Source organism: Mchenga conophoros, linkage group LG9, assembly GCF_057382185.1.
Source record: "Mchenga conophoros isolate Kocher_MC1m ecotype Shallow Benthic linkage group LG9, M_conophoros_male_GT1.1, whole genome shotgun sequence".
Classification (NCBI taxonomy): domain Eukaryota; kingdom Metazoa; phylum Chordata; class Actinopteri; order Cichliformes; family Cichlidae; genus Mchenga; species Mchenga conophoros.
Window position 1 is genome coordinate 36,856,785 of NC_140534.1, and position 9,710 is coordinate 36,866,494.

Consider the following 9,710-nt stretch of genomic DNA (forward strand, 5'->3'; position numbering starts at 1 on the left):
CACCCACCAGTGACAGCAATGGCGTTTCTTATCTGCAACCCCACAGCGCCCTCTGTTGTAGCGATTCAGTAGGTTAGCTTTGAAGATCCAATTGATTATTCCCTTTCTTGTTACCACCCCCGCTCCCCCTTGCGGAGGAAAGGAGTATGCACTTCTATTTAGTTGGGCCTTTCCCCCCCATTTTTATCCACTTGCAGACTTTCAAAATGGTGCCCCAGCAGAGGAAAGCATTTGCTACATTTTCCAGTCCCCAACATGCAGCAAGTTTCCAAATGAGCTTCCACAGGTACTGAACACAGCTCCTTCCTTTTATCTTTGTAAACATGTCAGACATACTCCAGTAGACCTTTTTATATTTTCCAGTTTAGCTGCTGTACAGTGTCATAGGTATCTCCATCCACAGTGGCTCAAACATTGTTATCACAATTATCACACAGGCACATGATTGATTTGTCCCACATTGATGTGTCGCTGATTGACGGATGAGGAGCGTTATAAAGCCAGCGGGTCCTTTTGCAAGAAGTCGCTCTCTCCCAACGCCGGAGGGTCTCCTGCACAGCTCCAACCTGGTCTACAGATACTTCTCCATTTCTTTTGGGGGTCACTAACATTCAACGCCTCTGCACATCATTCATCAAGTCGTCTCCCATCGAGCTGGGACAGTGAACACAAAGACATTTAGCTGAGAGCATGCCTGTGTTTGACTTTTTCTACCAAGTGTCTGCAGTTGTGAAAATGGCACTGGAGAGATACTGGATACCTTCTGCTATTTCAATGTAGTTTGTGATTAATGTTTATTTTGCATCTGACATGGACACTATAAGTAGAGCTCATCATGGGATAATGGTTGCTCCCCTCTTTAGTGAAATCCTTCGTGACAAATGACACTTGAACGCTGTGATTCTAACGTGACCACTTAATAGAATTTTTTATGTTATTAGTGGTGTGGTGCTCATATAGGGGGACTTGTTGTGGTGGGATGCGGTCAGCCTGTTCATGTAGTGGGTCTCCCCTGTCTGTAGATGGCAGTATTTTATCACTATTGGTGTTTCAGTCTTTCTCTCGTAGCCCTGCATTCGGGTAGCTGTGAAGTCTGTTTTTTGGTCTATGGCACTACCTAGTGGGGTTCCTGCATATAGGCGGAGAGGTGTCCTGGTTGTGATGATTCAAGATGTCATAGCAGTGACCAAAACCCAGCTGGGATAGGCTGTGATTATTTTTTTTGCTAAATTCCCTGTGGTTTAAAGAATTGTAAATGTGGGCACTGATGAGTTGATTTCTCCTGTTTTTCAGTTTTATTGTTGCTTACTAAGTCCTTTCTATCTCTCTCTCTCTCTCTCTCGTTTAAGTTAGTTGGTTATTACTCAGCTTTTAACTGTTAACTAGAAAACATTGTGGATGAACCTTTCATGCCTTGTTTGACCTGCATTTTAGTTGGATGTCTGATTATGTAGTAGTTAGATTTAGGTTGTGCCGAGTGTGCTTTGGGGCTGTGAGTATGTAGACATGTTTTTTGAGTTTTCTTTCTTTCTTTTTAATGAGCTTGGCAGGGTATTTGACATTGTTGGTAGATGGAAAAGAACTGTTTCCAGTTCTCTGCAGGATAAACAGACATTTCTGTGAAGTTCCTCGAGGATACATTCCTTACTCTCCTCTGGAATTGGAATAAGTTTGGAAATATTTACCCAAATTTGAGTGACTATCAGCTTATTGATCAGTAAGCTGCACAGCAGACTGTTTTTCCTTCACGCAGAGCGGTCAGATTGGATAAAAGAGGAGGAAATATAAACAAAATTCACCTTAATAATTTGCCCTGGAGACTGTAGAGAGATACATTTTCTAAATACACTAATTTCTCTTTTGACAGTTTTACACATTTTTTTCCAAGGCATCACTTACTAGCTCGTCACATTTTAAATTTTTTTTGTTATTCAGATTTTTTTCTCCTCATCACAAAACTGTTTGTGTATTGTAGTTGTAAAAATGTGTTAAAAGTTTAAATGCAGACGTTTTTTCACATCGAAGACTGAAATTGTTTTATATACATTATTCAAAGGGACGAGACAGAACAACGAGAGGGGGCAACCATTACCCGCGTAGTGATCATGTGCATAAGTCAGGCTTTCACTCGATATTTAACTCGTTAAATTTTTTTGAGTTCACTCACGTTGTATCAGGAGAAACAACTTTTATATGTAAAGGATATGCTGACGTGTCCAGATATGTCATTTTTACAAGTATTTTGTTTGTATTTTCAAACGAGGAATGACTGGACCACATTTGTGTTAAACAATACATTTGACAAAAAGTTTAAGGTGAAAAGAAAAAAACGAACAAATAACCAAAAACAAAAGTGTAAATAAAAATATGGCCAATATACCGTGAACATGCAGGTATGTGAAGCCACTTGAACTTTAGCCCAAAGACGTGTGGTTGTGTGTGATGTCCATGTGTTATGTGCCTTTATGATAACGTAGTTTTCATCTTCTGTGCCACACTTTCTACTCGTTTGTACTTTTTAACGTATTCTGTAAGTTTGGGGGTTTTAACTATGCAACATATGACGTAAATGCGTTTGGAAACTTGCGTATTTTCTTGGGATGAACCACTTTTTTAAGTAATTTTTGATTTTTGTAGGTTTATAGACGCAAAAAAAAAACAAAACAAAAAATGAGCAGTATTATGGCAAGAGATACTACCTCAAAGTTGAAGGGGAATATCACTGAATTTATTTCCTTAAATGAGAAATTTTGGCCTGAAAATTTAGCATTGAGGTCATCTGAATGTGCAGCTCCATAAAATGAGAAGCATTGCTACTCGGCTGGTAGGGAAAAGGTACGAGTTTTATGCCAAAAAAAAAAGGTCACCACTTTTATTTTATTCTTTTAATCTGTCTGAAAGTCTGTTCCCAGCTGTGCCTCTAGGTGGCGCTACAGATTAACCTCCCTGATTTTGTGGTTTGAGAAATGTGTACTAATTGGCTTCTCTGTCCTGTCTGCATGTGTTGAATCACATCACAAATTTAGTGGTATTTCCCTTATGTTACTTGAAGTTACTAATAATCCATAAAGGTTTAAAATAAGCCACCAGTACATTCTCAGCAAGTACCCAAAGTATTCGATCCCACAAATTTCCTCTTCTTCATATAAACAGTGAAGTTGTGGCGTTTTTTTAAAAATTATTTATTGTTTTATTTATTTTTTTGTATGTTGCAGAAATCTGGTTTATTTATGTTTTATTCTTTTTTTGTTTGACATTTTTTAGCTTTTTCTGTGTATTGACGGTTATGTATTTATTGTCTTTCATGTTGTGGGTTACTCGCTCGAGTTTTAGTGCTACGCTAAATCCTGTGGATTTGAAAGAGTAACGGCAATGCCAGGTCGTAGTGATATTGTTATAAGACGTCAGGTCTTTTAATACCAGAACAGATTCATATTGAATCTTATCTGTACCTTAATGTGAAGAATTTCATACAGACGTGTACTGTGAATTTTTAAAAGTGATTAATTTTAATTGGGGGGAAAAAAGGCTTATTTAAGTTACAGCATGTTTTTCCAAACATGCCACCTCATATGGTTGTAGTAGGTATTTAACATAGAAGGGCTTGCCTGTCAGTTGTGAATGCAGCTTTCTTATGCTTGCATAAGAAACCTCCATAAAGGCTGCTGATGATTATAGGGAGAATATTTCGCATATTTGGGTCAAAGGTTGAGTTTTGCACAGCACTAACTTGTAACTTTTTTTTAACAGGTACATTTAAGGTGCAGAGTCGCTGAATTACTCACTGAATTCTGTCTTTTTCTTCAGATCAAATCCTCTACCATGGAGCAGAGTGACAAATCCATTTTTTTAAAAGCACATTTAAGAGGCCATACCAAAGGTTTAACATGTTTTAGTCAATCAACAAAGTGCATTTGCGAGTGACCTGAAATTAAGCAGGCTGTTTATATTAATCTGCTAAAAGTATCCCCTGTTTATATTGCTAATGTAATCATCTGAGGCCTTTTCCCAGAAACCTATCAGGTCATTTAACATCATATAACCTCACCCAGTTTCTCAAAGCCTTTGTTGTTCTGCTAGAAAAATAATCAACCTGTTTTCTGAGCAGGGAATTCTTCAAGGATCTTTTTTATTTTTTACAGTTAATTTCAGTTCAGTTTTATTTGTAGACTTCCAATTCACTACAACAGTTTGCTTAAGGCGCTTTATATTCTAAGGTAAAGACCCTACAGCGATGCAGAGAAAAGCCCAACAATCAGACGACCCCCTATGAGCGAGCACTTGGTGACAGTGGAGGGCAAAAACTGCCTTTTAACAGGAAAACTAAAAAAGTGTTAAATGACCTGTGACTGATTCAGTCATTAACTAAGAGGTTGAGTAAAAGCATGAAACACCTCTGGTGTGGTCCCACACTTGCTCTTGTGGTGCTCTTTGTTTGATCACACTTGGTGGCACGATGGTGCAGTTGAGATTTGATTCACCTGACGTGACCGTTAGCCATCTCAGGTGTGAGTACAACAGAGAGACATCTGTAACTAACGCATACTTTTACTTTATTTTAACAGCGTGCCAGTAAGAGGAGCCATTGACCAGCTTAAACCATGATACTGCCTTAACTCATTCGCTTAACACTTCACGTTCTTTCACAGCCTCGCCATCTCCGGCCCCGAGATGAAGATTTCATTTCCCTCACTCGACAGTTGTTGGTGCGTTCAGGTTATCGAGCCTGTCGCCTTTTTCCTAACCGCTTTTCCTGCTGTCACTGTTCTTTCAACTTGACCATATCTTGTCTTTTCCTTCCCGCTGCTGTTCTTCAATGAACTTAAAACTTCTGTATCAAGCAGGGTGGCCTGCCCGGATTACCATTGTTTGTTAGCCCAGTGGATGGAGGTTTCCATCTGTGTGACGACAGCCGGGTTCACTGAGCAGACACATAAACCTCTAAAGCAAGCTGCTTCATGGCTTTCACTGCACCAAAGGTCATTCCAGCTTCTTGACACTCACTGTTTGGTTGGAGTTTTAACACAAAGACACTGCACTGGTTTCGTCATCTCGAACTGTATGGTGCACCAAATGACTGTAAACCCAGCCCGTTGGGTTCTGACCAAAACAAAAAGCAAACTTTGAAGACATCTGTGTTTTTCACACTTGTGTCATAAGAAGGAATCATGTTGTGTTTGAATTATTCTGAAATGATTGTGCAATTTGTTCTGATGCTGTAAAAACTGGATTTTTCTACTATGACATGAAGACTTTTAAAGATACTTCATTTTTTAAGTACATTTAAGTTTCTATTCTTTATACCTCAAACTCATGAAAAATAAAAGTTTTTGATGCACTTTAATATTTCTGTGTTTTTATTGTTTTGGCTTTTTTTTTTGCTCAAAACTTCAATCAAAATGAATAAAGGTTTCTGTAGCTAGAAGTGAATCGAAGCTAATCAAGACAAAATAAATTTTAATGTTTTCAATATTATATATCTTTTCTTTATTCTTCTGAACTTTGAAGATTGGAGAGTCATTCATCTTCATAATAAATGTTATTTATAGGCACCATTGTTTTTTTTGTTTTTTTTTTAATTATTACATTATTTTTATTAATTTGACTCATTGTTCGTCATATGTCAAACAAATGCAAGTTGGGAAGTTTATGTACTAAAAGTAGCTGATGTAATCATCTGAAGCTTTCCTCAACCTTACCTGGTGACGTAAAACATTGAAATGTTTGCTGCAAAAAGTTTCTATATAAGCAATTACATGTTTTATTTCCAGTTCAGCTTCTTTTTTTTTGTAATTTTTACTTTAACAGAACAAATTTTCTTAATTAGAGCTAAAATACAAAGATACTTAAAAAGCTATTTTCCTTAGTTCATTCATGTTTCACAGCATAGAATTCCATCTTTGACCTTTCTGGACATCTTTTTTCTTGTCCAGTGCCTAACATTTCATCATTCCTAACCTCCACCCAGTTCAGTTCTGAGCTTTTTGCCACTGCAGGACTTCCCCTGGCCTAAAGGTTGAAGTCCTGTATCTCAAATTTGGTAACCAGTGTCACGAGCTAGTGTAATCCTTGTCCTAGATAAATGAGACCGTTGAGTTAGGACCGGCATATTTTGGCCTTCAGGGAGAAAAAAATAAAGCAACCAAAATCACTGTAGTTATTTCTACAGACTTTTTCTCTCATGGGTTTATACTTTAATTGGGAATTCTAAACTGGACGAGAGGGTGTTCGGCTCACTGTGTGTGTTAGCTCTGTGATAGTGGCGACCTGTCCAGTGTGTACGCTGCCTTTTGCCTTACGACAGCTGACCGACCCCGAAGTGGAAAAGTGGACGAAGATGAATTTAACAAATTTGGAACAAATTGGAAATTTGTTGGCCTCAGATTTTTGCCTGGTTAAAAACAGGGCAACACTCATGAAATATGGAAGGCTCTCATTTTAAAAAGCATTTAGAAACAATTTATTTCATTTGATAATTTAAATATCAAAGATGTTTTAATGCAGATCAACAGGAAAACCATCTGGTCCCGCCCTTTGACTCTAGATTCCCTCTTCCCTCGTCGGACATACAGTTAACCTATCTAACAGTCCGTGCAGCATTTGTGAGTCTGCTTTGACCTCTGATTGTTCCGGTTTGTTTCAAAGATTTCTAACCTCTCTTGTCTGACAACTTGACTGATTTTCTTTTCAGTTATAGTCTTATTAAGACAGTTCCAGTCACTCTGAGAGCCACTAACTTGTCATACTTTGACTTTACAACCACAAGTTTAAACACGTAGAAATCAGGGGTGTCAAACATAAGGCCCAGTGTCCAAAATCAGCCAGGACGACCAATCCGGCCGACCGGATGGTTTTTAGAAAAGATGAAGTAGGGAGTAGAGTTTGGACTTTTAACTTTATTTTAACTGAATTTTTTGATCATGTAGAAAAACTGGGACATACTACACTAATTTAAAAAAAAAATTAAGCTATCTCTGCATTTTGAGATGTGTAGGAAAACTTTACACTGACAAAAAGGGGTTTCACCTGTCCGGCCCACTTAAGATCAAAGTGGGTTGCATGTGGCCCACAACGTAAAATGAGGTTGATAATCTTGGTTTAAAGGCTTCTCACGTAATGCATGTAATATCTGTGTTTTATTACATTTGAAGAAGTCACAGAGCTATTTATGCTTTAAGAGCCATCTAGGGGACAGAGTGCAGACTGGAGTAGCAGAAGAATCTATTAGCCGACCTTTTGATTGGTGGACGACCCGCTCTACCTCCTGAGCCACAGCCTTCTCTTCCAGAGAATATTCTGCTTTTCCAGTCATTGCTGTTGTTCCAACTTGCTGTACGTGCATTCGAACATATCTCATCTGTTCTCTGAACTTAAGACTTCTGTACCAAGCAGGAGCAGGGGGGCCTGCCTGGATTACCCCTCCGCTGGGGCCCTCTATTAATACTACGTTAGTAGGAATAAAGGGACATCTCTCAATTAAGGCCTTGTGGATTTCTGCTTCCCTCTAACTTGCCACTTCCACATTGAGCACTCTGCAGGCTGCTACTGCGAAGCAAAAGCTGCCTGCAGAGAGGACGAGCTCTGTCGTTTGCAGAACTCTCTTAGAAACGGGGGAGTTTTGTTTTTGCAGAATGCCAGACTGTTCATGTTTGCAAATGTCAACATTTGTAAAAGCCGTCGTTGAGCTCCAGCAGACTGAGGGCCCCCAGAGGGATTAGAGGAGGCTCTGTTTACCTGCTCTGAGGAATGCTGCCCTGCACCGACGCTTTTGTATCTGACAGGGACCCAAGGTCACAGTGCCGGGAGAGATGGGCCGCTTTGTCCCTCCCTGAAGTTTCCACCTCACAATATCAACAGCACAACACAATGCGGGAGACGAAAATGGAATTCCTGCTCATGTTGCAACAGTGTTCAGAAACCCAGGTTCAGAGGCCCCTTTTACCTTTGATGGGTCTGAGTGATTCACCAACATTTATCTTTTTTTGTGTGCATGGGCTTTTCTTCTTTTTTTAAAATTTGAATTTATAGTCTCACATTTTCAGAACTGCTTTTGTTCTTCTGCTTGACTGTCTGATTTTGCTTTCAGCTTTACAAACACTTTGACTAGAGTTGGTTATATAAAAATCCCTTTTCCAGAACTTCATTCAGGTTTTACGTTAAGTATTTACACCCAGCTGCAGAATATTACGTCCAATTGTCTAATTTAACCACAAGGTGTCGCCCTATCACTGAAGATGATATCTCCAAAAAAGCTAATGCTGTAATCGATTTGAGAAGATGTGCCGCCCGATGCCAAAGCGCTCCACTAGAGGACAAAAACGCATCTCTGAGAGCTCACTATTAAGTGCTGCATGCGCACTATAAGTCTATGAAAATACTGCAGGATTATAGTGATTTGTTAAGACTAACAAAGCTGTAATGTGGACTAGTGGGACTGCAGCGTTTCTTTATAATGAGCCCCGACTGTCAGTTACTGTCGGATGGAGCGATCTGACCTGAACCAGCAGACGCCGAGAGGCAGACCTGTGGCCAACAAAGACGCTTCTGTTTAATTTGTCTGCGCGTTGGAAGTTATTTGCGGAGGGCAGACCTCGTTAAATTTGACATAGGCTTTCAACATTTCGCAAGCATGCAAAAGGTAGATCAAAGCGCAATATTCTCCCCGGTTTTTTGTGCGTAAGACATCCAATAGGCTGTGGGGATTCTTTTGGCGAGGGGCGGGCGTGAACCAAGCCAATTGATATATCTCTTGACTGAGTCCAGATTATAATTTGGTTGTAAATGTCCAAATAATATGGCCAAAAAGCCCCCGTCCTTCCCACTACTGTGTGGTTCCTCTGGCACTGTTTTTTGAAAAAGACATATAACAACTCCAAGTTTGAAAATGTTCTTTATCTCATTTTATAATAAACATATAAATAATAAATTCTAGACATTTTTTGACACATCGCCCTGTTATGAAAGTTAACTGGTAGGTCTGCCTATATATAGTCTATTCAAACTGTGCATCAGCCTGCAGTTCATTTCTATAAAACTATTTCCCTATTACAAAATATGAAAAGAAAAATAAGATTTTAGTACATTTACAGGAGTTACTTATTAATTTATTTAACGAAACGGTTTCAGTACTACTTTAACTGTTACTGAATTGTCAGAATCTGCATTTGATATTATTTTTTCTCAAAAGAAAACAGAAAAGAAACACATACACATAAAAAAGCAGAGAATGCAGACATGGGGCAGAATATCTGTCCCTCTCCAACAACTGAAACGAACAGTTTACAAAATAATAAAATTCTTAATAAACCAAGCAGTACAAGATTTTCCAACACTTTCCCAGCTACTGTATTTAAATTAAAATATATTTTCATATCTTACACTATTTCAAATAACGAAATGTGATTCGGTAGCGATCTGTCAAAATCTAATTTACAATTCTGTGTATAAAAATATAATTTATGGAACCCCGCGAGGGTTTTTTTTTCCTCTCTCCCCAAAATATAACAGTCAGCTGATTGTTATACAGCTGATTATTATACTTTGACAGGCTGTAAGTTTCATATATATGTATATATGTATGTATGTATATATACATATATATATATATATATATATATATATATATATATATATATATACATACATACATATATACATATATATGAAACTTACAGCCTGTCAAAGTCAGCTCCGTTTTACATGATCTTCTT

At 38.4% G+C, this 9,710-nt stretch overlaps 1 long non-coding RNA gene across 1 annotated transcript; it reads left to right on the forward strand.

Moving 5' to 3' along the window:
* Positions 1–10: 10 nt before the first annotated feature.
* Positions 11–5,338, forward strand: LOC146567842 (uncharacterized). Its single transcript, XR_014893717.1, has 2 exons — positions 11–286; positions 438–5,338. It is a non-coding gene; the product is annotated as an uncharacterized LOC146567842 (long non-coding RNA).
* The last annotated feature ends 4,372 nt before the right edge of the window (positions 5,339–9,710 follow it).